The 25,424-nt window shown below is 44.8% G+C and overlaps 1 non-coding gene across 1 annotated transcript; it reads right to left on the bottom strand.

Annotated features, from left to right (window-relative positions):
• Positions 1 to 1,623: 1,623 nt before the first annotated feature.
• LOC146822190 (U4 spliceosomal RNA) lies at positions 1,624 to 1,758 on the bottom strand. Its single transcript, XR_014964978.1, has one exon. It is a non-coding gene; the product is annotated as a U4 spliceosomal RNA (small nuclear RNA).
• Positions 1,759 to 25,424: the final 23,666 nt, after the last annotated feature.

Here is a 25,424-nt window from a genome sequence, read left to right as displayed (position 1 = left end):
AACTGAGTGTGTGGCAGCTGGCAGCGTGCCGCCCATGGCTTTTACGCGGTGCTCCTACAGGCTTGGGGCGCTCGCTGCACAGCTGAGCTACAACTCTGGCAGGCTCACTACAATGTATCTATTATTTCATGCAGCGCCGTGCAGCTCTGACAGTCACACAGTCGAGCCTGACGTCACAAGGTAGTACCCAATGGCAGTGTATCAGACGGGTGTGCTGTTCCTGAGAGGACGTGGGGGGAAAGGAAGGTCTTTCTTCGTGATGCCCTCAAACACCCCGGAGGATGTTATGCTTCATCATTGGGCCTTGCTCCTCATCGGACCGGTGCTGCAATGCCCAACGGGCTCCCATAAACGGGGCTCTTTGTCAGAGATCTTTTTGAAGAAGCTGTTAGGTGCGTGCGGGTGTGAGGGCGGGGTAGTGCACAGGTTAGGCGAGATAAAAAAGGTCAAGAGCAATCCTACTCTGGTAAAAATTTTAATGTTGAGGTAGCTCGAGCCTTATTAAAAGGTGTGGGTGCCCTATGTGGATTTAATGTTCCTAGAGGGCTACCAAAGTGAAGTAGGTCAACATGTTTTGCGCCCCATTTGCCCCTAACGGGTCAATTGGCACTTCACCAGGACCGAAAACTAAAGTGTAAATGGTGCACTGCCGTCTGGTACTACAAAGTGCCCAATGGCTGCCAGAGCGGGGAGTTTGTGAGAAAGGTGTCAGGCTACTGGTTTGCAGGCTGCAGCACCTGCCGCAATCTTGGCGCTCAGCTTTCAGTGCTGGGTGCTGCTCACGCCGGGCCGCCCGCGCTGCTGTAATATTATAATCTTATTATGGCCGGCAAATTCATTATTGCTGAGCAGGGCCTGGGAGAGAGTTGTCACGGAGATATGACTGACCGAGACTGTGGCCAGTTGTAGCGGCCACTAGGACAGACGGGATGCAATGAGGACATCTGGCAGTGAGCTGCAAAATGAAATGATTGCCACTGGGGAGCGGCTCCAGGCCTGAGCCTGCTGCCTTGCAGAGTCGCCGACACCTGTCACGCTCTCTGCAGTGCTGCAAAACTCAAGACCAGAGAGCAGTACTAGCCACTGCCACCCCCCGTGTGCGTACTGTCAGTGTGTTAATAACACAAATTATATCCAATGTTGCCAATAAACTATTATCCATTGGATTCCCTTTCTTTTAAGCCTCATTATGAACATACTACAAACAATACTTTCCTCAGACTCCAAGCACATAAACATATTTTTTGTAGGGACTCTGTCCGAATGCAGCTTTTACTCTTAAATTTTTCGAAAATGACATGCTGTCTGCACTGGCTGCGGTCGGCTGGTCATTCGGGGCGCTCAGAAACCTCTACTAAAGGCCACTACAGCAGGTGCTTTATTTACAGGTATCTCGTATGGGTAATGCAGTTGTTGTGAAGTACTGGCTTCTAATAGTGCCTCCTTCTGCGGCTGCAACGGACTCTTTCACCCGGGGAGTGAAGGCGGGAACACGGACTAAGAAATATGAAAACGGTTCATCGAAAAACAACGACCCGAAGGTACTGCCAGAGAGTAGAAAACGTGCCAGAGAAAATCTAAATGGCTACTAGTAATTTAATAGACATGAAATCTACACGTAAATCTGAGACAGTCAAAAAGTGCAACGGGGTCTATATTTCAAATCGGCATAGCGGGGTATTGGGTTAATTATACAATAAGCAATAATCGCGCCTCGATTAGACATCATTTCCTACGATACTGCCACTGCGCTCAGAAACGCGCGTCAGTGGGAATGACATTCCCAGTCGCCCTGGCACCTCATGTTAGAGAGAGCAAGGAAGCTACGTATCCGTGTGGAGGCGTTAGCATAGCGCTGTTGACTTAAGGCAGACAAATTAATGGATGTGGTAGCGTTATATCTGCAATTTCGATGAGCTCTACGGCGCCGACCGTTTCCCTGAGACGCGCGGAGGACTCTGGGAAATTGCATGGCAAGTAGCTTGTTAGACCGATCCCTACAAGAGCTCAGTTGTGTATATAATTTACTTACTCGTCTGAAAGTCAACATGCTTTGTCAGACGAAAGGGTGAGTACTTCATACATACTTAAATCTGCTCGTTTGAGTTGGTCAGCCCAGTTTCCCTACTTTATCAAGTCAGTGGTCGGGGATGTTCTCTGGAAGGTGCACAGCAGTATATAAAGAGGTGAATTGCCACGTGTTTTTATTAATGATAAGACAAGGCATCAGACAGACTGCAGTTCCTGACCGCTGAAAAAATGAGCATTTGCAATGCAATAGGTCTTGCATTTATGAGAGTTTGGAGTTTGAGCTGTTGGCATTGTAAATGACAAGGCCTTGTATGTGTTTTGAAAACCTACAAGCGGTGCGTAAACACGCACTTTATACTTATAGCTCTTGCTTACGAGAAGCACGGCTGGCAGTAAAAGAGGCGTAGTTACTGCCAGCCTTGCTTCTCGTAAGCAAGGATTATTATACACAGTGTGTGTTTACGCACTCCTTGCAGGTTTTCAAAACACATACATGAAAGGCATTGCCGTTTACAATGCCAATGGCTCAGACTCTCACAAATTCGAGATCTATTGCATTGAAAATGCTTGTTTAAGTCTTGGAATTAAACATGTGTCATGTCTATCCTACTTCGGACCCCGGTATCTATAGCCCGAACCTTTAATAGACATATCAAATAGTGCTGGTACAGCACAACGCGAGTAAGAAATATATAAAATCTTGATAGGCATTTAGAAGAAAATTGGTTTATTGAAAGACAATCAATACCATTAAAATTGTTTAGCACACCTGTCCTGTATGTGCTCCCATACTTTAGAATATTTGATCGATTACAAAAAACGAACGATAATTTCATCGCATTTTTTTTATAGTTGTCCCTCATCCCAGAGTTAGCCCCAGGTTTATGGAGCCTTTCAAAGTAGTACATTCATGAATCGCCGGTATGTATAAAAAAAAGGAATCTGTTTTCCTCCATGCCAGCATTTGAATCATTTAATATCCTATTTTCTTTAGACTTCTCTGGTTTTTTGGAATGCTGACAAATCAAGGATCTGATCGCGAAACATTAAATTAATTATGGAATTATCATAGCATCTTATTTGATCTTTACTATTCCAATCAATTATTATATTTGCCTAAAGGTGGCCATGTAATAAAATCTAAAATTGAGTAAGGCTAATCCTCCATAATCTTGGTTCATCATTAACCTGGATAATTTGATTTGTGGCCACTGAACATTCCAAATAAAATTTTAAAGTAACTGTTCTATTGTAATGAAAAGCTTACAAGTCACAAGGGACATACATAAATACAAAGATAAAGAATGCTATGCAGCCAATAACTAAGATTGGTAAAGATTGGCACCTTTCAAATAGTGTTTTAAATTACACGATTAAAGTGGCATGATCCAATCTAAAAATATTGGCATAATCATTAGTGGTGTAATTGGCATAAAGTTTCAATTTTGTCATTTGAGGAATTGGGGTTCAATTCATTAAATTCTGTAGTCTAGTGATTACAATTGATTCTATAAAGAGTGCAACAGCACTGGAGACCTGGGGGCATCCTTGATGGGTACCTTGGTTAATCAGAACTTTACCAGCCTGTTGAGTACTAATTATAATAGTAGCAGTGGATCTAGGGTATAGATTTAAACGGGGTAAACGGGGTTGGAAAGCCAACTCTTTCCAAGGTCGTGTATAGCGTGTCCCAGGTTATTAAATTAAGAGCCTTTTCTACGTCGACCATTGCAAAAGCTGCCTTATCTCTACTCCAAAATTAGTATTAGCTGTGTTTTGGTTGCCAGGTAAAAGCCTCACTGCTCCTTGCATATTGTTTCTTGTGCAGCAATTGTGAGAAGATTAACAATTATATTAGATAATAACTTGCAGTTGAATAAACTTATCGCACTATGCAACCCAGGATCTTCAGTTTTTTGTCTATTCTAAGAAAGCTGATAACTACAACTTTAAACAAGCATTTGCAATGCAACAGGTCTCGCATTTATGCAAGTTTAAGCTATTGGCTTTGTAAATGACAATGTGTTTTATTTATGTTTCAAAAACCAAAACATAAATAAAAGGTATGGTCATTTACAATGCCAATAGGTTAAACTCGCGAAAATGCCAGACCTGTTGCATTGCAAATGCTTGTTAAGGTGAGCTCTTAGGTGGTCCTGTGAAGCCAGAATTGTTCGGGGAGGGCGTGCTCAATTGGTATGGTAAAGTCGGTGTGTTCTGTCGATGGTTGTGAGACCAGCCTGCCTTTAGGGTGGGCGTGTTCAGGGAGACGAGGCTTGGGTGCTGGTGATGGTGGAGTGTGTTCCGCAGCCACGCCAGTCGTGGTGCCATTGGACAGCATCCTCCCCGGCCTGGCCAGGCCTCCTTACAATGGCTTCTTTACTCTGCGCACTGCTTGCCTTGGTGGAACTGGCTCTTCCCTGCCAGATCTGGTTTACACCGCTCCTAGAGCCTGTTTGCAAAGATTGTACACAAATGCAGCATTTTTTAGGGCGCCAGAGTGGCGTAAATCGCTTATAGTAGAAACGTTTCTGATCAACATACTTGCCAAGTAATAGTATATTGTATATTACTTGGTAAGCGTTTCTTAATTTCTGCCTCATTTACCCTTTTGTCTAAATCCTGTAATGCCCCCTATGTACAAAACTAAAGGACTGTGCCTGAGCATCTCGAAAGTCCAATTTGTTCTCAGCACAATTTAAAAAAATACTCGGTTCACAAGGTGATTTTTGTTTACTTTACGTACTTTTCGATTATAAAAACATACAACATTCGTATGAATAATAATCGACTAGTTATAAATGTTCGAGTCCCAACTGTTCTGATCGCTACCCATGGTAGCCTGAATACCAGCAGTGACTGGCAACAGCGTGCAAGCTCTTTGGCCTAAGTGTGGACAGTATTCCATTAATAATTGCTATAATTCAGTCTTCAATATCTTTTTTCGCTCCTGAGATTCTTTGCGTTCCAGACCAGGTGCCCTATCGGAATGTGACAAAACTCGAGATGATGCTCGTCACACAACACCAATAAATGTTTTTTTTTTCACCATGGATTTCTAATAAATATTAGAATATTAGAAACTACGACTTTGTTAACAATTATTCCAGACGTGGGTTTGGGGCGCTCTTGGGGGGGAGACGCGGTCAGTCAAAGGGAGGGTTTGGTGCCAACACCTGTGGGCTTGAAAGGCGAGCATGTGAGAAGCTTTGTGTAATCTGGGACAAATTAAAACAAAAGAAAATCCTGCAGAAGCGCAGTAATGTCGGGATGAGTTGACAAGCATGTTCTTCATTGGAAGAGGGGGCATTCATTAATTTTCATTTAAAATATGATTTCCCAACTACATAAAAAGAAGTAGCAATTTCGTTCAATTAGTAAGAAAGGTAGCATGGAATTGAAATTAATTTTAGGTGTGGGAGATTACGGGGACGTCTACAAAGAGATGTGTGTGCGTCAAAGAGAGAGGGCTCTTGGGTTTGTATTGCAATTCACACAAATGCGACTGAGCCATTGAACATGTGGCTTCCATTAGAGAGCTACTTTCAGACCTATCACTCTGTTCACAGCTATCTGTCAAAAGGCGCACAATGCCCTGTGACCGCAGCTCGCTCTGCGGTAATGTTGATTTCAGCATTTTACAGCCATCACGCGCGGTGGGGGAGGGTGTCAGGCTGTGGGCAGACAGGAAATCTGGCAGTGAAACAGCCCTTTACAAGAGATTAGCATTGTTTCTCACTGTAAACAAGCATTGGAAAAGCCCCAAAAATCTTGCCTCTGTTGGCTGAAAGTAAAAACAAGGTAGAGCCTTCTACCCCCGCCCCCACCCCTTTCCCGATCGTAGCAGCTGCTAGACATGATGAGATGAAAGCACAAAGAACATCGGGTTGAAGGAACAAAAGGCAGAAACCATCTGGAAGCTGATGCAATGGCAAATTAGTGTGTTAAAATAACTTGCTGTCTCCAAAGACTCAATGCACCACTGAACTGCTTTATTTGCACGTGTTTCCTGTACCCATGTGCTGAAGTACGCATATTTATTGAATGCATGCATCCTACAAAAATTACACTACTTACCAACGAGCACCGGCTGTGTCTATTTTATCACAGCTTTGCCCCCTTTCACATGACAGAAACCAGTCTACGAGTCCTCCTGGCAGAAATGAACTCCCTCGGCAAACGTGCCGCCTGGGCTGCATTCAGGCTCAGCAGCTGCACAGTGTGTGCTCGGGGCTCCAATGGCCACCGAGGTCCATGGGGTTGGGTCCCAGCAGTCGCAGGGATCCGATCATTCATGATTATTTTTAAATTACTGCCCTGCGGTGCAAGCACTGCCATGGTATTGCCCCAGCCTCCACAAACAATACCTGACGTCCTGCCTAATGCGGCCCAGCCACGGGGAATACTTCCTATTTTATTTATACATTGTAGCCAGCAGCCTACAAAACCTACCGGGAGAAGCGCTTTTGCAAGCGGTGTTGTATGTGTATTCTAAGCGGGTGGGGGGTGAACACTCCAGGATACAGCTAAAAAGGCTCGTGCTTCCCAGGGTCCCTGCTGGCACGGGTGCACAAGGTCGTAGCCCAACACACACACAATGAAGCAGCCCCGCCCGTAATGGGAGATCCAGCAGCCCCACGTGAGTCTCAGTGGGCTCGATGGGTGGGGCTGACAGAGAGAGCAAGAAACAATGTATCCCTGTATGGCATGTTGCCATGACAAGGAGCACTCTCAGCCCGGCCTAGGAAACAAAAATTCCACGGAGGTAGAGGGCAGCGCTGGGACGAGCACAAAACCTTTAAAATAAAATTAAAAAAAGTGTGGAGGGGTGAAGAAAACAATAAAACAATTAACAGTGCGGCGCTCATGACGAGCGCCGTGCTGAATACGTATGGAAGTGAGTGTGTCATGCTGCAACTCATCATGTTGGGCTGCAAAAATCGTAAAAGAAAGTTCACCTCAAACACACATAAACCACAAAAGCGGACGAAAACAGTAGTTAGGCGGTGCTGCTTCCGGAATAAACGGAAGTAAGTATCGGATCAACAGCCAATAAAAAGGCAGCTAACAAGAGCAATGCCAAAGTTAAACTAATGGCAAGCGGCAGGAGAACTTACACGGCAATAGTCGGAGTTTCACCCAACATACATATTACTTGATGTCTCAGGGAGACAGTGTATCTGCTGCCTAGGCGAGACCTAAAAAGGACTCTGGGATTAAGACAGCCTTCCCAATTTCATTACACAGTGTTATTTAGATATTTTTTACTTCTGTGAAAAATAATTTTTGAAATTCAATGGGAAGACCATCATTACCACTGAGATTACCGTTCCCTAAACTATCAAATGCAGTGTTTCCCAATCTTTTTAGAACCATGACCCACTTTTTTGTATGACAATCTTCCACAACCCGCCTAGCTTTAATGGACATGAGGTGGGCAACTTTCTAATGTAATAAAGCATTGTGTGGTAGCGCATTGTTACTTGCAGACAGCACATTTTCCATTTAAATGGTTTATTAAATTTGCACAGACATATAGATTTATGCATAAACCTATATTGCACACAAATGATAATGTGTAGAAATTGGGTTTTAATGAATATTTATTATTTGTGCATCTCCAAGTAAAGTTTCTTGATTATTTCTGATCCCACTAAAATCTTTGTTTCCATCACACTTAAGAATTACAAAAGAGGTGCTTCATTTTGTTTTCCTAACTGTTGGATGTGTACAGTTAACAGGTATTTACATTTTCTTGTATGGTAGGGAAAAATGGCATCCTCCAGATTTCATTTCAAACTTTATGTACTCCAGCAAGAATGTTACATAATTCACTTTATTTTTCTTTCTCTGAATGCAAAGTGAGAGTTATTCATAAACACCTGCCTCTGTGCTAAAAAATATGCAGCGGAAGACATAGCCTGGCATTTGACCACTGTACTTGAAGTGCAGCAAATGTGACACGATAAATAGAGAATTTAAAGGCATCTTTATTAATTGTCTGGACTTTGCTGACCCACCAAAAATAGGCTATCAACCCATTGGGAAATACTGATCTAAAGCAGGTATTAATTCTTCATTTGAGGGAGATCTGCTAAACTTATGAACCTGCTCAGTCGTCACAGGAAGCTATTTCGTTATATATTGGACCAAAATTAGGTATCCTTGTGTAAAGAGTCCAGGCAAACCTCAATTGGCTGACAGAGGCAGAAATGATAACCCAAATTCTCTCTTTTGTGGTAGTGTGGGAAAAAAGTTAGGCTTATCAGAGGGTAGTGCTAATCATTTATTGCGCACTCAAAAACAGTAAGTGAGAAACACATTCAATAAAGAAACCCAACACTAATTCATAAAAATCACATAGATATTTAGATAAATTTAAATACCAAGATCATCGGAATCAGGTAAGTACTTTTCAAGATATTAAGTTTTACAGGTATCAAAGGTTCACACAGTGCAATCTATGGAGCGGTACTGTTATCCTATCGGGGAAAAACATATACTGCATCCGGATGGTTGTCAGCGCCTTACAGGACACTTCTTCTGGATTTAAGGTTAGTATGGGACAAGGTCCAAGGCAGCTCTACCAGGTCACCTTGGGCGGCACTGGGAGGGCCGGGTGCCGAGGTGCATTTCAATGGGGAATGTTCTGGTTATAAAGTGGCTGCAAGCTGGCACTGGGCGGGCAGGCCGGGTGAACTCACAGGAAGGCTCGGTCCTTGAGGTGCTACGGCACATAGGGAAACCATTGGTCCACTTCTCCTCGGGCTGTGGGGCTTGGGTGCAGTGGTGCTTTTAGGTGTCGGGTTCATGCTGCGAGACACATTTGCAGTTGAGGGGGCCTGCACAAAGAGGCTGCAGGCGATGACTAGAAGTCCTGTCTGAGCAAACCCCAGAGTGGGCTCAGCCTTTCAGGGTCGCAGGACCCCATTAGCAGAGTCATCTCCCTTTGACTCGGGCTGTGAGGCATGGGTGCAGAGGTACTTTGAGTTGTTGGGTGGTGGCAGTCGGAGGCTCCCTCTGTGCCTGGGTTCTGCAGACAAGGGGCAAACAGGACAGCTGGATCACTCTCGATGTGGGTCTCACTGTCCCTAAAGTCCCTCGAAATACAGGTTGGTCTTTCTTGGTGTTGGTGTCTGGGTGAGACTCAACAGGCCTTGGTTGCTGCATGGGTTCCGGTACCCCAGGTATTGGTATTGGGTGGCTCCGGTCGGTCCTGGTGTCCCCACACTTGGAGGATGGAGGGATATAGCCTGTGGGAGCACAGTGACCTCTTCCTGGGCAACTGCAGCGTTGGTAGTCCTGGTAAGCGTCAGGACGGTGAACTGGACCTTACTTCTTTGGTGCCTGCCGCTGCAGGGGAAAAGCTCCTCTGCTCCATGGGAGTACTCTGGTGATTCACAAAGCACTGGCAGCCCTCCAAATTTCTTAAAGTCTGCACAGAGGCAGGATGAGTCAGTTTCTACACAAGGGTACGGAGCAGCAGGCAGGATGGCAGGGTTGGCGCCAAGTCAGTCGTTGTTCCTCTGTTCTTGGGTCAACAATCTTCTTTGTCCACTCCTTCTTTGTGTCCTTCAAATCTAAGGTCCCAGCATCAGGTGTGCCACCTAAATACTGTATTAAGGGGTGTTACAGGGAGTGTCAGGTGGTAGCCAATGGGCTCCCTACCTTTAGGGTGGCTACACCCTCTATATGACCACTTCCTGTGGGAAGTGGGCATAACCCTGACCCAGAGGACCTAATTCCACTAAAAACCAAGATGGTGGCATTTTCCTAGTCATGTGCACTGCAGGTAGCCCACCTTAATGACGGTACCAGCCTAAGGGTGAACACACCTCCTGACTAGCTAATTTTCCCAACTGTCTGGGTGCCAAATGGGTCCTGGGAAGGGGGTGGTATTTCCCAGGGTTGCATATCACAGGCAGTGGAGGCCTTTGAAGCCTCCTGCCTTGATATTCTGATTACCAGTCATCCTGCATGGAGAAGGTCACAACAGATCCTGCCAGAGCAGGAATTGTTTCCAACCTCAGAGAGTATGAGCTCTGCTCAATCAATCAATCAAGCATTTGTATAGCGCGCTACTCACCCGGAGGGTCTCAAGGCGCTTGGGGGTGGGGGGTCCGCTACTTCTCGAACAGCCAGGTCTTGAGTTGCTTCCTGAAGGAGAGGTGGTCTTGGGTCAGGCGGAGCTGGATGGGGAGGGAGTTCCACGTCTTGGCAGCCAGGTAGGAGAAGGATCTTCCTCCTGTTGTGGCTCTTCGGATGCGGGGGACGGCGGCGAGGGCGTGGCTGGTTGATCAAAGCTGGCGGGTGGGAGTGTAGAACGTCAAGCGGTCGTTGAGGTATCTTGGGCCTTGGTTGTGGAGAGCTTTGTGTGCGTGGGTGAGGAGTCGGAACGTGATTCTCTTGCTGACGGGGAGCCAGTGCAGGTTTCTCAGGTGTACGGAGATGTGGCTGTGTCGGGGAATGTCTAGGATGAGGCGTGCTGAGGCGTTCTGGATGCGCTGGAATCGTTTCTGGAGTTTGGCTGTGGTTCCGGCGTAGAGGGAGTTGCCGTAGTCCAGTCGGCTGGTGACGAGGGCCTGGGTGACCGTTTTCCTGGTTTCGGTGAAGATCTTACGTAGCATGCGTAGGATGTTGAAGCATGATGCGGAGACGGCGTTGACTTGTCTGGTCATGGAGAGGGAGGAGTCCAGGACAAAGCCCAGGTTGCGTGCATGGTCTGTTGGTTTGGGTGCGCTGCCAAGGGCAGGGGGCCACCAGGAGTCGTCCCAGGCGGAGGGTGATGATCCCAGGATGAGGACTTCCGTCTTATCTGAGTTCAGTTTCAGGCAGCTGTTCGTCATCCACTCGGCTACGTCTTTCATCCCTTCGTGTAGGTTGGTTCTGGCGGTGGCGGGGTCGTTGGTGAGGGAGAGGATCAGCTGGGTGTCGTCGGCGTAGGAGATGATGTTGAGGTTGTGTTGGCGTGCGATGGCTGCGAGGGGGCTCATGTAGACGTTGAAGAGGGTGGGGCTGAGTGATGATCCTTGTGGTAAGCCGCAGATGACTTTGGTGGCCTCGGATCTGAACGGGGGTAGGCGGACTCTCTGTGTTCTTCCGGCGAGGAAGGAGATGATCCATTCCAGTGCCTTCTCCTGGATACCGATGTTGTTGAGGCGCTGCACTAGGGTGCGGTGGCAGACCGCGTCGAACGCCGCGGAGAGGTCCAGGAGGATGAGGGACGTTGTTTCCCCGTTGTCGAGCAAAGCTCGGATGTCGTCGGTGGCTGCGATGAGGGCGGTCTCGGTGCTGTGGTTGGCCCGGAAGCCGGACTGCGAGTGGTCGAGGGATCCGTTCGTCTCGAGGAAGGCGGCCAGTTGTCTGTTGACGGTTTTCTCGATGACTTTGGCCGGAAAAGGAAGGAGCGAGATGGGGCGGTAGTTTTTGAGGTCGGTGGGGTCCGCTGATGATTTCTTCAGTAGGGCGCTGAGTTCGGCGTGCTTCCAGCTCTCTGGGAAGGTGGCGGTGTCGAAGGAGGCGTTGATGATGTCCCGCAGGTGGGGTGCGATGACGGAGTCGGCCTTGTTGAAGACGTGGTGAGGGCAGGGGTCGGTTGGAGATCCTGAGTGGATGGAGTTCATCGTGCGGATGGTGTCTTCGGTGTTGACTGGCGTCCAGGCGCGGAGGGTGGTGGTGGGGGCGTTGTTCCGGTCATAGGGTGCGTTGGCTGTGTGCTGAAACTGTTGTGTATGTCTGCGATCTTGCTGTGGAAGAACGAGGCGAGCGAGTTGCAGAGGTCTTGCGAGGGCGTGATGCCGTTGTTTCCGGCGCTGGGGTTCGAGAGCGTGGATCAGCTGGTGATGTCTTCGAGTGGCGAGCTTGAGGGTGGTCACGTTGTCTGCAGTTGGGTCTCTGCGCCAGGCTTTCTCGAGGGCCCGGCAGTTCTTCTTGGAGCTCTTGAGTTCATCGGTAAACCAAGATGTTTTCTTGGTGCCGGGTCTGGCGGGGGGGGGGTCTTCAGTGGAGCGAGGTCGTCTGCGCAGTTGCTGCTCCATTTCGTGAGGTTGTTGGCGGCTTGGTTGGGGTTCGCTGATCTGGTGGGGGGGTTCTGGCTCAGGGATGTGGTGAGCTGGTCGGCAGTGATCTTGTTCCAGCTTCTGCGGGGGACCAGTTGCGGGTGGGGGTGAGTCGTGGTCCTTCTGAAGCTGAAGTGGACGCAGCTGTGGTCTGTCCAGTGGAGTCCGGTGGCGTGGCTGAAGGTGATGTCCTTGCTGGAGGAGAAGACGGGGTCGAGCGTTTGGCCGGCGTAGTGGGTGGGGGTGGTCACCAGTTGCTTGAGTCCGAGGTTGGCGAGGTTGTCCAGCAGGGTGGTGGTGTTGCGGTCATTGTTGTTCTCCAGGTGGAAGTTGAGGTCCCCGAGGAGGATGTAGTCAGCGGAGGGGAGGGCGTGCGGGCTGATGAAGTCGGCGATGTCTTCGCTGAATTGTGTGCGAGGTCCCGGGGGTCTGTAGATGAGGGTGCCTCTGAGGGTGGTCTTGGGGTCGGTGTGGATCTGGAAGTGCAGGTGTTCGGCGGCTGCGAGGGTGTCTTCGGAGTTGGTCGTGATGCGGATGGTGTTCTTATGGACGATGGCGATGCCTCCTCCATTCTGGTTGGCGCGGTCCCTCCGGGTGATCTTGTATCCGTCCGGGATGGCGATGGCGATGTCGGGTGCTGAGGAGGCGTTCATCCGGGGCTACGGCCGGGGTTGAGTGCGCTGAGAGTGGCGGCGTTGTAGGTCTTGCGGGTGGGCTGGCATCTGCGGGGGCCAGGGGGTCTGGCGCTGGGTGCGGGCCAGGCGCGGACGGGCGCAGACAGGCTTGCGCGGCCTCCATGTGAGTGGGAGAGGGAGGGAGGAGCAGCTGGGAGGTGGGAGCGGGACGGCCAATGGGGTGCGAGGGGGGCGGATCTACGGGACACGGCGGCCAATAGGGTGCGAGGGGGGCGGAGCTACGGGACGTGGCGGCGGGAAACGGGCGGCGATGGTAATTCCACAGTCATACGCGCATACACTCATCATACGCTAGGGCCCATCACACCAACATTCATTCTATTACTCTATCCACACTGAATATATGAGAGAACTCCTAAATCAATCTGCGTCTAAACTGAGGTCAATGTAACCTAATTGATTTGTCTCGAGTCATGATTTAAACAATAAACACATTTGAGATCTCAATAAATTGACAAAGAAATAACCACCCGACACTGGAATTCAAACAAAAGGTTATTTTATCTAAATTAGCTCAAATGAAAGTCATTCAATAGCAAAATCATTATTCTCATAGTTACCTATTCTAGCTAAATGTCGTTTTTAGGTCAGGACAGGTCTCTCAGTAAAGTCTCCCGAGTCGCCGTCCTCTCAATCAGCATCGATCCTCTCGAGCATAGGTTCAAAAAGAAGTGGCCTTAGACCCTCTCTAGACTAACAATATTTATAGTAAAACTTACACATTAAAAGTTACAAACAAGCTTCAAGCGTCCGTTGAACAGAACGAGCAGGAAAGGATGTTGGCTCGCAACATTTAGAAAAACCTCCGCTCTCGAATATCTCAAAAATAAAAACACGGAAGAAGGAAGCACAAACTAAATCTGCAACATTCATGGATGCTCTTCTCCGGAATCATAGTGAAGCCACCGCAAGTTTATCAAATGTTCATTGTGGCTATTATTCCCTTCCAAGGATATCTGGCGATGAGCCCGGAGCTGCTGTACTGTCCTCTTGGAAACTTTTAGCTCAGACAGAGGCCGAGGTCATGTTCAACCATATTCAGCGAGGCCTCTCTTCGTATTTCATCTACTCAAATGCAGGCTGTAAATGTCGGCCATTTTCCAATAGGCCAGAATTGACAATCTTAATTAAAAGAAACACAAACAACGTTACTACATCGTATTGATTATACAGTGTTAATTCCCACTAATACCCTTATGTGTATGTATTTATCTAGCCATTTGCGACATAATGAAGCGTTAAAGCATATTATTTTAAAGCGCAAACACATAACAAATAGCACTTTAGCCACACTTATTTAATTAATTTGCTCACCAACTTAGTTCACGTATTAATTAAGCCATGCAATTGCATTCCCACGTGTATTTCTTCCATTAGTAAGGTTGATTAGTCAGAAACTCGACAAAATTAATATCTAGTAGTTATTCCTTAGTAATTTTAATTATGACATATAAAAATATAAGCTGATGTTCGGGTTTAAACAGAAAACCCTGCTCCTGCAATCCCCCTTTTGGTGATATATTATCACCACAAAAAACCAACCCAAAAAATTTAGTCCCCATTTCTTAGGAGAAATTCAAATGTCTTTTTGTGTTACATTACACACCAGTCTCTCTTTCATCATCTCTTTTTGATTCTAAGTACACACTCTCCCTAAATTCTTCTAATTCTATTTCTTGTGGGTCTCTTTTTGACCTCTTTTGTTTCTTTTCAGTATTTTCTCTCATCATTTTCTTTTTACCTCTCTTATTTTTACAACATAAACACCCTAATCTAAGTATCAATAAAGCAATAATCACACATGTCAATGGAAATAATATCTTACCAAATATGGTACTACCTATCGTAGCAATAAAATTCTTAACAGCAATCATCTTATTAGCCATTTTAGTCCAGATACTTTCAGCTTCCAGAGGTACTAATTCTTCATGCAAATCAGTAATATTTTTGATATAGACTTTTAAATCTCTGCTTTCGTCAGGAATGTAAGTGCAACAATGTTGAACTTTCAGCATTCCACAGACTCCACCCTCTTTGGCCAATAGAATATCAAGGGCAAGTCGATTTTGCATAGACATGGCGCGTAAGGCAACCATCTCCGTATTTACCAATAGAAACCCACCAGCGGTGCTTGTCGATAAGCGATCCACCACTGTTGACAGCTTCCGAATTCCATATGCATTTAATGAAATTCCCACTGCTGGAATCAAAGCTCCAAAAATATCTCCTACAATTTCTGACCAAGTTTCTCTCTTAAAGCGTGTTAGTAGATTAATCTGTTCTGCATCTTCTATTCTATCCATATGAAAAATCTTTGGAAAGACCAGGCCAACATAACATGTGCCATACCAAAAACATTGCTAGAAAAATCATTTATTGATCTATCCTTATGTATGTATATATTACTAATTCTAGTCGGAACTATTTTCTGTGAACTTTACTCTACATTAGTCATATTCTCAGTATGTATTCCAAAAGTGTTTATTGTAAGTCTAAAAGTAACTAATAAAGCAAGTACACCCCATAATAGCATTAATAGTCCCGTACAGCAGCAGCACATTCTACACCATCTTTTCAAGAAGGTACATCTACTTTGATTATTCCCTGTGTTAGCCATTTTACTACTCTGGCTGTGTCTTTTGACTTAGCCTCTACTACTCCACTACTGAATCTCTAGAACACTAGATTATTTCAATCTGTTAATTTTGGATTTCTTCTTTTCCACTCTTCTCCAAGTGACTCCTTCAGTTCACTCAATTTGGATTTTCATCGCTTTTCACTCCTTCTTCAGCAACATCAAATTGTATCAGATCTTCAATATCCTGAGCATCTGACTCTTCTCCAATGTCAGTCAAGATAACTTTCAGGACTCCAACAGTGTTCTCCTCCTCAACCACTTCCCGTAAGGTCCCCTCTGGATTTCCTTGACTCACTGCCTCTTCTTCTTCAGACAGTGCCACATACGTCCATTCCGGTGACCTATACTTCTGGTTAGGTTTTCTGATTCTCTTGATCTCCTCTGGTTCTTTTGATTTCTTTTGTTCCTCCCCTTTTGCTTGATTCTGACTCGACACCTCATTCACCTGTTCAGCTTTTGATGAATTTGCTCGTGACAGTTGATACCTCAGCCTCTTTATCTTGTTAGGCCAAAGATCTCCTTTTACACTCCTTTTCTGTTTCACTTCTCTGTTGTTCCTTTCTCCGATCCAAGTTCTCTTTCTCAGAACTCGACCCTCGGCTTTCTCATTCTCACTCTCATCCTATTCTGTCTCATTCGCCTCTTGTTCATCAACAATTCTCTTTTGCTCCGCAGTCTTCTTTTCCACCGATTGAGATTTCCCTACTACTGTCCCTCCTCGGGTCTCCGACACGCAATCTTCTTGCTGTCTACCTGTCCCTTCACCTAGCTTATCAGGAATGTTCCCTACACCTCCTCGGGGGTCTTCCGCAATCTGTCCCTCTCTATCTTCTTCTGACCCTACTTCTCCAGAAGCAATCTCAGGTGGATCCTCGAACTCTTCATCTGACTCAGGTGTAGTCTCTATGGAACTGCTCTTTTCTTTCCTCTTTCCCCCTTTATTTTCCCCACTGCTTGTTGGAACTTCGGGCACTTTTACAGAATCCGAACTCTCCTCTGAGGCTCTCAATGTTTCTCTTGAAGCCTCTCTTGGTAAGAAAAAAGATTCACCTGACTCTCTTTCCAACTCTCCTTCCCCCCTTTCAGGATCCTTTTTTCTTCTCACTGTTTCAGCGTCTGCATCATCACTGGAATCTGACTCTTCAAAATACTCTTTCCCAGTCCCATCCTTTGGATTTGGAACTCTCAGAGTATGACTTGCATGAACCCAGTTCTTCACACCAGCACACTTCACAGCAGTTGTCGTAGTCAGAATGACTTGTCTTGGCCTTCCCCACCTTGGAACCAAGCAATTTCTTCTTCTGTGCACTTTTATTCTCACCCAGTCCCCTGGACTCAGATCATGGGCTTGCTTCTTTTCAAGTGTGGTGGCGTCTCCTCCAACCTGGTGAAACACAGAATGAACTGCGTCAGCCAGGCCTTTACAGTAATCCAAAATCATGTCATCAGTTATTGTCATCAACTTGTTGACAGGCACGAATGCATGTTTCATTGCTCGTCCCATCAATATTTCATGTGGACTCAACCCTGTAGTTCTATCTGGAGTAGATCTAATAGTCATTAACACTAGAGGCAAGACATCAGGCCATTTCATTCCAGTGGCTAAACACATCTTACCAATTCTGTTTTTAATTGTGCCATTCATCTGTTCAACAACGCCAGAAGCCTCTGGCCTGTATGCACAATGTAGCTTCTGCTGTATGCTCAATGCTTCACAAATTAGACCCATGAGCTCATTGTAGAAGTGTCCCCCTCTATCTGACTCAATTGTCACTGGGAACCCGTACCTAGGAATCAACTCTCTTAACAGCAACTTGGCCACTGTTATTCCATCATTTCTCCTAGTCGGATAGGCTTCAACCCACCTTGAGAACAAACAGACTACCACTAGAACATACCTCAATCTATTGACCTGTGGCATTTCAATGAAATCTATTTGCATTCTGGTAAAAGGACTTCCTGCTTTGCCTATTGTTCCTAGGCTCACCACTGTTTTCTTTCCAGTATTAAACTGCTGGCAAATCAAACATCTTTGACAGATGCTTTCTGCAATCAGCCTAAACTTTGCATTGTACCAGGTTTGTTTGAAAGACCTAATCATGGCATCCCTCCCCAGGTGACCTTGGCCATGATACATTCTTGCCATTGTTGACAACATGGAATTTGGCATAACTGGTCTTCCATCTCTATAGATCCAAACATGATCTTTCTCTCTTGGAGCACAACCTGCTTTGATCCAATCTCTCATTTCCTCATCTCCTGCTTCATCCTGCAACTGTTTCACCTCATCCCATGTTTCCAGGACATCAGTAAACATCACAGAACAAAAATACATTTCCTTCTCTCTTCCCTTGTTAATCGAATGATTGTTCTTTGCACAATACTGTGCTATGTCATTTGCAAAGCGATTACCAAGAGTAACAAAATCATCTCCCTGTCCATGAGCAGCACATTTCACAACTGCTAGTTCTTTAGGCAGCTGTATCGCCTCAAGCAACTTCCTAATCACTTCAGCATTCTTTATAGGAGTTTCACTCGAAGTCAAGAAACCTCTCTGTAGCCAAAACTGGCCAAAATCATGAACCACTCCAAATCCGTACTGACTATCAGTCATCACAGTCACTCTCAAATTCTTCCCAATTTTGCAAGCTTTTGCCAATGCCACCAATTCAGCTACTTGAGCAGATCTAACTCCTTTCAAAGATGAAGCTTCCATAACTTCTGAAACCTTGCACACCGCATATGCTGCACTCAGCACACCTTCTTCTGTTCTCAAACATGATCCATCCACAAACAACACATGATCACTCTCAGGCAGTGGCAGATCTCTTATGTCTGGTCTCGGTTTTGTACAGTAATCAAGCACATCCAAGCAATCATGATCAACATCATCTCTCACACTCACATTTTCAGCATCTGGCAAGAGTGTTGCTGAATTCACATTCACACATCTTTCAAGAGTCACGTTTGATGCTCCCAGAATGATTTTCTCATATTTAGTCAGCCGACTATGTGACATATATTGAGTTCTGCTTCTTGTCAAAAGAATTGCCACATCATGAGGTACGAACACCCGTACAGGATATCCCATTATTATGCCCTCACTCTGTTCCAAGCTTCTGCATGTAGCAGCTACTGCTTTCAGGCAACCTGGTAAACCCACAGCTACTGGGTCAAGTGTTGATGAGAAGTACGCAATTGGCCTCCTCAGACGTCCATGTTTCTGGATTAACACTGAAAGTGCACATCCATTTCTCTCACTACAGTACAATTCAAACTCCTTCTCATAGTCTGGCATCCCCAAAGCAGGAGCTTCACACAATCTGCTCTTCAATTCCTCAAATGCTGCCATTTGTTCTGCATTCAATTCCAATGGGTCTTTCACCTCACTCTTTGTCAATTTAATCAGTGGCTTTGCTATCAGGGAGAAATTACTTATCCACTGACGACAATAACCCACCATTCCCAGAAACATTCTTACTTCTCTCTGAGTCATTGGGGCTCTCATTCCTCTGATAATTTTGATCCTGTCATTGGTCACCTTTCTCAGACCTTTTTCAATATTGTGTCCAAGATAATGTACTTCTTTCTTGCAAAACTGCAATTTGGCTGGAGATACCTTTAACCCTCCATCTGCCAGATGATTCAGTAAAGCTATGGTATCTACTTCACAAGCTTCACGTGTCTTTGATGCCACAAGTAGGTCATCGATATACTGTGCCAGTACTGAACTCTCAGGCATAATCAAACTTTCCAAAGACTTCTTTAACAACTGATTGAATATTGATGGACTCTCTGTATACCCCTGTGGGATACGGCACCATGCCAAAATACGCTGTCCAAACCGAAAGGCAAAAATCGGCTGGCTGTCATGATGCAATGGAATTGAAAAGAAAGCATGGCACAAATCAATTACCGTGTACCATTCAGCATCATGAGGAATCTGATACAAAATCACTGATGGATTTGGCACAATGGGACAGCATGATACCACAATTTTGTTAATCTTTCTCAAATCTTGCACAATCCTGAACTTCCCATTAGGTTTCTTCAGCCCCATTATCGGTGAATTACATGGGCTACTCAGTAACTCTCTCAAAACACCCTGTTGAATCATCTTGTCAATTATAGGGGTTATTCCCTCAATTATCTCTGGTGTCAATCTGTACTGTGGGATATTAGGGTAAGTGATCCCCTCTTTCACTGTAATCTTTACTGGATCTACATTATTCATCAATCCCACATCTTCTCCAGTAAAATCCCAAACTGCCGTTTTTACTGTATTTCTCAACTCTTGAGGCAAGTCATCTGGATTAAATACAGCATATGTTCCAACAATCTCACTTTCTCTATTATCTAGAGTCATCCTGTACAAAACATCCTCATCTGGTGTCTCAAAAGCTATTCCATCCGGAGTACAAAAAATTGTGCAATTCATTTTACACAATAGGTCCCTACCCAACAAATTCACTGGACTAGTGTCGCACACCACAAACCTGTGCATATCTGAAAATTTCCCTATCCTTACCCTTACTGGTTCAGTAAGACGAGGCTTAATCTGTGTATTAGCTACACCAACCACTTGGATTGCTTCGTCCGAGAGAGGAAGATTTCTTATATCTGCTGACCTGACAGTTGATCTTGTTGCTCCTGTGTCTACCAAAAAAGTAACACTTTCCCCATTTATTTTCCCATCTACAAATGGTCCTGCCTGGTCTATTTCTAGAGTTGCTCCAAGTATGCACTCTTCCTCCTCTCTTTGGCACCGTCAGTAGTCCCCTTCAGACTCACTTCCCTCATTCTTTAACCAGTACTGTTGTACTGGATTTGAACGTCTCGGTTTGTTTACCTGCTCATCATTGTAGAATCCTGAGTCCTGGTTATATTTCTGAGACCCTCTATTCTGCGGCAAGGGCGGTTTTGGCTCTTGATTCTGCTGTTTGACAACCTTCTGTTGTTGCTGCTGATGATTACACCCCTCGTTCTGCACCTGTTGATTCAAGGATTTATTCTCATTACTCACTAATGGTGGATTCGTACACTCGGATCTCCAATGCCCCGATTGTCCACAGTTGTGACACGGGAACTTCTTTTTGGCCTCTTCTAGATTCCCCTTTCCTTTTCCTGTTCCATATCTAGGCCTATTTCCTGGATTATTTGCTTGTTCAACCAGCTGTGCTTCTTGTCTTTCTGCAACCTTCACCTGTGCTCACATTGCTTTCTCCTTCAGCTCTCTCTGTTTCGCCTCAATTTCATCACTGAAGTATTTCGCATGTCTCAAGATCTCATCAATCTTTTTACTCTGCCAATCAACTGTGTGCTCACGAATCATTTCACTGATTTCAGGTCTCATGCCATATACAAACCTGTATACAAAATGACTCAAATCCTTATCACCCAGGTGTTCATCTCCACTGAACTGTTTAAAAGCCAGTATCAGCCTTTCATAGAAAGCATGAACTGATTCTTTTGCTTCCTGATGTGTTTGATCTATCTTAACCCAGTCTGTCTCCTTAGGGGGTACCTTATTCTTCAGAAACACAATAACCTGCTCGTACTTTTTCATAACCTCCGGGTCTGGAACTCCTGTTTTCTGATCTCTTGGGTACTCCTTAGCAGGCCAATCTACAACTATTTAACACTCTGCCCACAAGTCTGCTGGAACAATTATATCAAACAGACTATTCTGGTCAATCCACTGCACTTTTGACAATTTCACAAACCTATCTACCTGCCTATACCACTCGACGGGCTTTTCTCTCAGTTGAGGAAAATCATTCATAAATGACAAAATATCCTGTCTAGTCCATGGGACATGTACATATCCTCCTCCAGGAATCTCCCTCATAGGATAAGCATCAACTGTTTTTTCCTTTTCTCTCATGGAAAATGCTGAGTAAGTCCTGTCCACTGAATCTTCTCTTTTCTTATACCACCTATCCTTCCACTTTTCCACACCAACCCATTTTCGCAATAAGGAAATCATTTCCTTAATTTGCCCTGTTCTTCCAACATCATTTAGATTCTCGATATCCTTATCAGAAAAATCCACTCTGTAAGGCTTCTGCAAAGCTTTCACCTTATCCATATCAACTCCCATTTCACTAGCTATTCCTTTCAACCTGTCATGTGTATTCTTAGCCCTCCATGTAATACTCTTGCACATGAATAACAACTCTCCATCATGATGATCTTTCAACATCTCTGTAGGAATTGTTCCTGCTATGAGTTCCTCCAGTTCTATGCGCAACCTGGCTACATCAATTGCCTGTGAATCCTTATCCTTCTTTTGGAGAACTTTCAACCAATCATTCAAATCCTCAGCCGTTATTTCTGTGGACTTTTTCACTGTACCCACTTGTTCTGCCATCCTCTGTGGTTCCAAAATTGATCCTCCTAAACAACCAGTATTCAATCCTGAATTAGGCTGTACATTCAACTCTCTACCACATGCGTCATGTCTTAACTGCCTCAAGTGATTTTCTCCCGTCCTCATTCCTGACTCTCCCGGAGAACCAACCAAACCATTTCCTACGTATGGAACTGTCAAACCATTTTCACCCATTCTTTGCTTATCAAAAATAGGCATAACCGGACCTATGGTTACAGGCACTGTAACAGCTTCTAGATTCTTGGTTAATTCTCTAATTTTCTCAGTCAACTCAGATGTGGTTCTGGCCAATTCTCTTGTTTTCTCATCCCCGATTCGATTTTCTCTCTCTCGCTCTCTCTCCCTTTCCACGAAAGAGCTACCACTTTTCAAATCAGGTGTCGCAATTTCTGTTTTAATGATCTGCAAAGTATCTCTTATTGGAGTAGCAACTGGTGTTCTCACCTCTGGTTCTGGTCTATATGGAGGTGGTCTCTTGTAAATCATGTCATCTAAGACTTCATCCTCATAATCATTAGCCCCATACCTCCTCAATTCTGCATCAGGTACCTTTTCTGTACCTTTCCTCCCTTCTGCTTCCTCAATAGTTCTCATCGGATATAGTCCCTCTGTCATACTAGCATCTCGCCATCTCCTCATTCGATCATGATGAGTTTCACGATCATATTTCCTCCCGAAAATATACCTATAATTACCTCCACTCCTCTGCTTTTCTCGCTCATGCACCTCATCTTCCCATTCCACCAATGCCTCAAACTGTGTCGGCCTTGGTCTAGGCTCTAGACACATCATCTTTTCCCGTAAATTTCTCAACACGGCCAAATTAAGTGAACCATGTTCCGGGAACGCTAGAACACCATCTTCTTTAGTGTACTTAGCCCAATTGTCTAACCAAATACAGGTATGATACCCATATTTCTCAACCATGAAGGATGCAGGAGTTCTCGTTGGAGGTAGTAATTCACCCTCTCTAGTTATTATGTCCTTATCCTTGTCGAACCACTTTTTAATTTTACCGAACAAGGATTTTTTCTTCTTTTCCTCCGTTTGGTAATACATTTTCGCGTTTACCACAACCCTCTAGTTCTTTCTGCAACTGTACAATCTTTTGTCCAATAACAGCGCGACTCACACTAACGCACCAATCCCGGAGCGTCTACTTCACCCTGTACTCCTTCCAATCCCTACGCGGCTCACACCAACGCACCAATCACAGCGCGAGCACTGGTCTAATCCACTGTCCAATCACAGCGCGGTCTTTCTGACGTCAGTAGTCGCTGCAGTCGCTTCTACTCCTGTCTCCTGTCACTCGTCTACCCCTCCTTTACAAAGCCTTCTTAGTAGACTCTGTTTCAGATTCTACAAAATCTATTAGTTACAACATATAAACATCTCTATTGTCTGCTTCGCTAACCATAGAATAGTAAAGACCTTTCTCACAAGAATCCCGCTTCTCTCTAAAACAGCGCTTACCTCTGCTCTACTACGGAATTATTACTCTCGCTGACACAGTAGCACATCCCTCTACTCCGCCCTTCTAACAGGCATCCATTAACTGTTTCCTCCCGGAATGCTCCAAAGAGTCTCACAATCAACTAAATGCCCATACATTCACGCACTTTCACACCAGAAAATGTAGCACATTTACACAAAATCCTGCCTTTCCCGAGAACAGCGAACAGTCTGTCCCACTACAGAATTATAACACACATTAACCAAGCAGCGCTTACCTCTGCTCAGTCCTTCAAACAAGCTCAGAGAATATCTATTACTTCTCCAGCAGTAAGCTTTAACGGCAAACCTTACGGATCCCTGGGACTTAAAACCAGAGTTTCACAGATAACCTTTCGCTACGATACACACTCCTTTTATACAGAAAATATATCTCTAGTAGTAACACACGGCGATGTCACTGATTCCGAACCCAGACAATGCGACGCGCAACTTCAATTGTTACACGCTTTTCCCTGCATACGTACAGGGCCAACAATCCCGTCTTTCCCGAGAGCAGCACTCACTTCCCTCTGCCCTACTACGGAACCGTCACCGACTCCCTACGCCCCAGAAGCCGTACACACTACATAGAACTCAATACGACGACTTCAACATTTAATGTTAGTACATGTATCAACATCAATCGATAACCAATAAATCTGAAGCCTATGTACAAGCAATCTATCAGATCAAGACAATAATCAAAACCATCATACTGCTACCAGGAAACTGCTGCAGATCGGAGCTTATAAATTCTCCCTACTTCCACGGACAGAGTAATTCCACAGTCATACACACATACACTCATCATACGCTAGGGCCCATCACACCAACATTCATTCTATTACTCTATCCACACTGAATATATGAGAGAACTCCTAAATCAATCTGCGTCTAAACTGAGGTCAATGTAACCTAATTGATTTGTCTCGAGTCATGATTTAAACAGTAAACACATTTGAGATCTCAATAAATTGACAAAGAAATAACCACCCGACACTGTTATTCAAACAAAAGGTTATTTTATCTAAATTAGCTCAAATGAAAGTCATTCAATAGCAAAATCATTATTCTCATAGTTACCTATTCTAGCTAAATGTCGTTTTTAGGTCAGGACAGGTCTCTCAGTAAAGTCTCCCGAGTCGCCGTCCTCTCAATCAGCATCGATCCTCTCGAGCATAGGTTCAAAAAGAAGTGGCCTTAGACCCTCTCTAGACTAACAATATTTATAGTAAAACTTACACATCAAAAGTTACAAACAAGCTTCAAGCGTCCGTTGAACAGAACGAGCAGGAAAGGATGTTGGCTCGCAACATTTAGAAAAACCTCCGCTCTCGAATATCTCAAAAATAAAAACACGGAAGATGGAAGCACAAACTAAATCTGCAACATTCATGGATGCTCTTCTCCGGAATCAGTAGTGAAGCCACCGCAAGTTTATCAAATGTTCATTGTGGCTATTATTCCCTTCCAAGCATATCTGGCGATGAGCCCGGAGCTGCTGTGCTGTCCTCTTGGAAACTTTTAGCTCAGACAGAGGCCGAGGTCATGTTCAACCATATTCAGCGAGGCCTCTCTTCGTATTTCATCTACTCAAATGCAGGCTGTAAATGTCGGCCATTTTCCAATAGGCCAGAATCGACAATCTTAATTAAAAGAAACACAAACAACGTTACTACATCGTATTGATTATACAGTGTTAATTCCCACTAATACCCTTATGTGTATGTATTTATCTAGCCATTTGCGACATAATGAAGCGTTAAAGCATATTATTTTAAAGCGCAAACACATAACAAATAGCTCTTTAGCCACACTTATTTAATTAATTTGCTCACCAACTTAGTTCACGTATTAATGAAGCCATGCAATTGCATTCCCACGTGTATTTCTTCCATTAGTAAGGTTGATTAGTCAGAAACTCGACAAAATTTATATCTAGTAATTATTCCTTAGTAATTTTAATCATGAGATATAAAAATATAAGCTGATGTTCGGGTTTAAACAGAAAACCCTGCTCCAGCAGAAGCACCGTAAAAGAGTGCTTTTCTAAATAAAACATAACTTAACATGCAGATTTTATACACCATATATTAAGTTGAATACATATTCTGTGG

This window comes from Triturus cristatus, chromosome 6, assembly GCF_964204655.1.
Source record: "Triturus cristatus chromosome 6, aTriCri1.1, whole genome shotgun sequence".
NCBI classification, from domain to species: Eukaryota; Metazoa; Chordata; class Amphibia; order Caudata; family Salamandridae; genus Triturus; species Triturus cristatus.
Note: the sequence above shows the minus strand (reverse complement) of the source record. Positions and strands in the feature narration are given on the sequence as shown.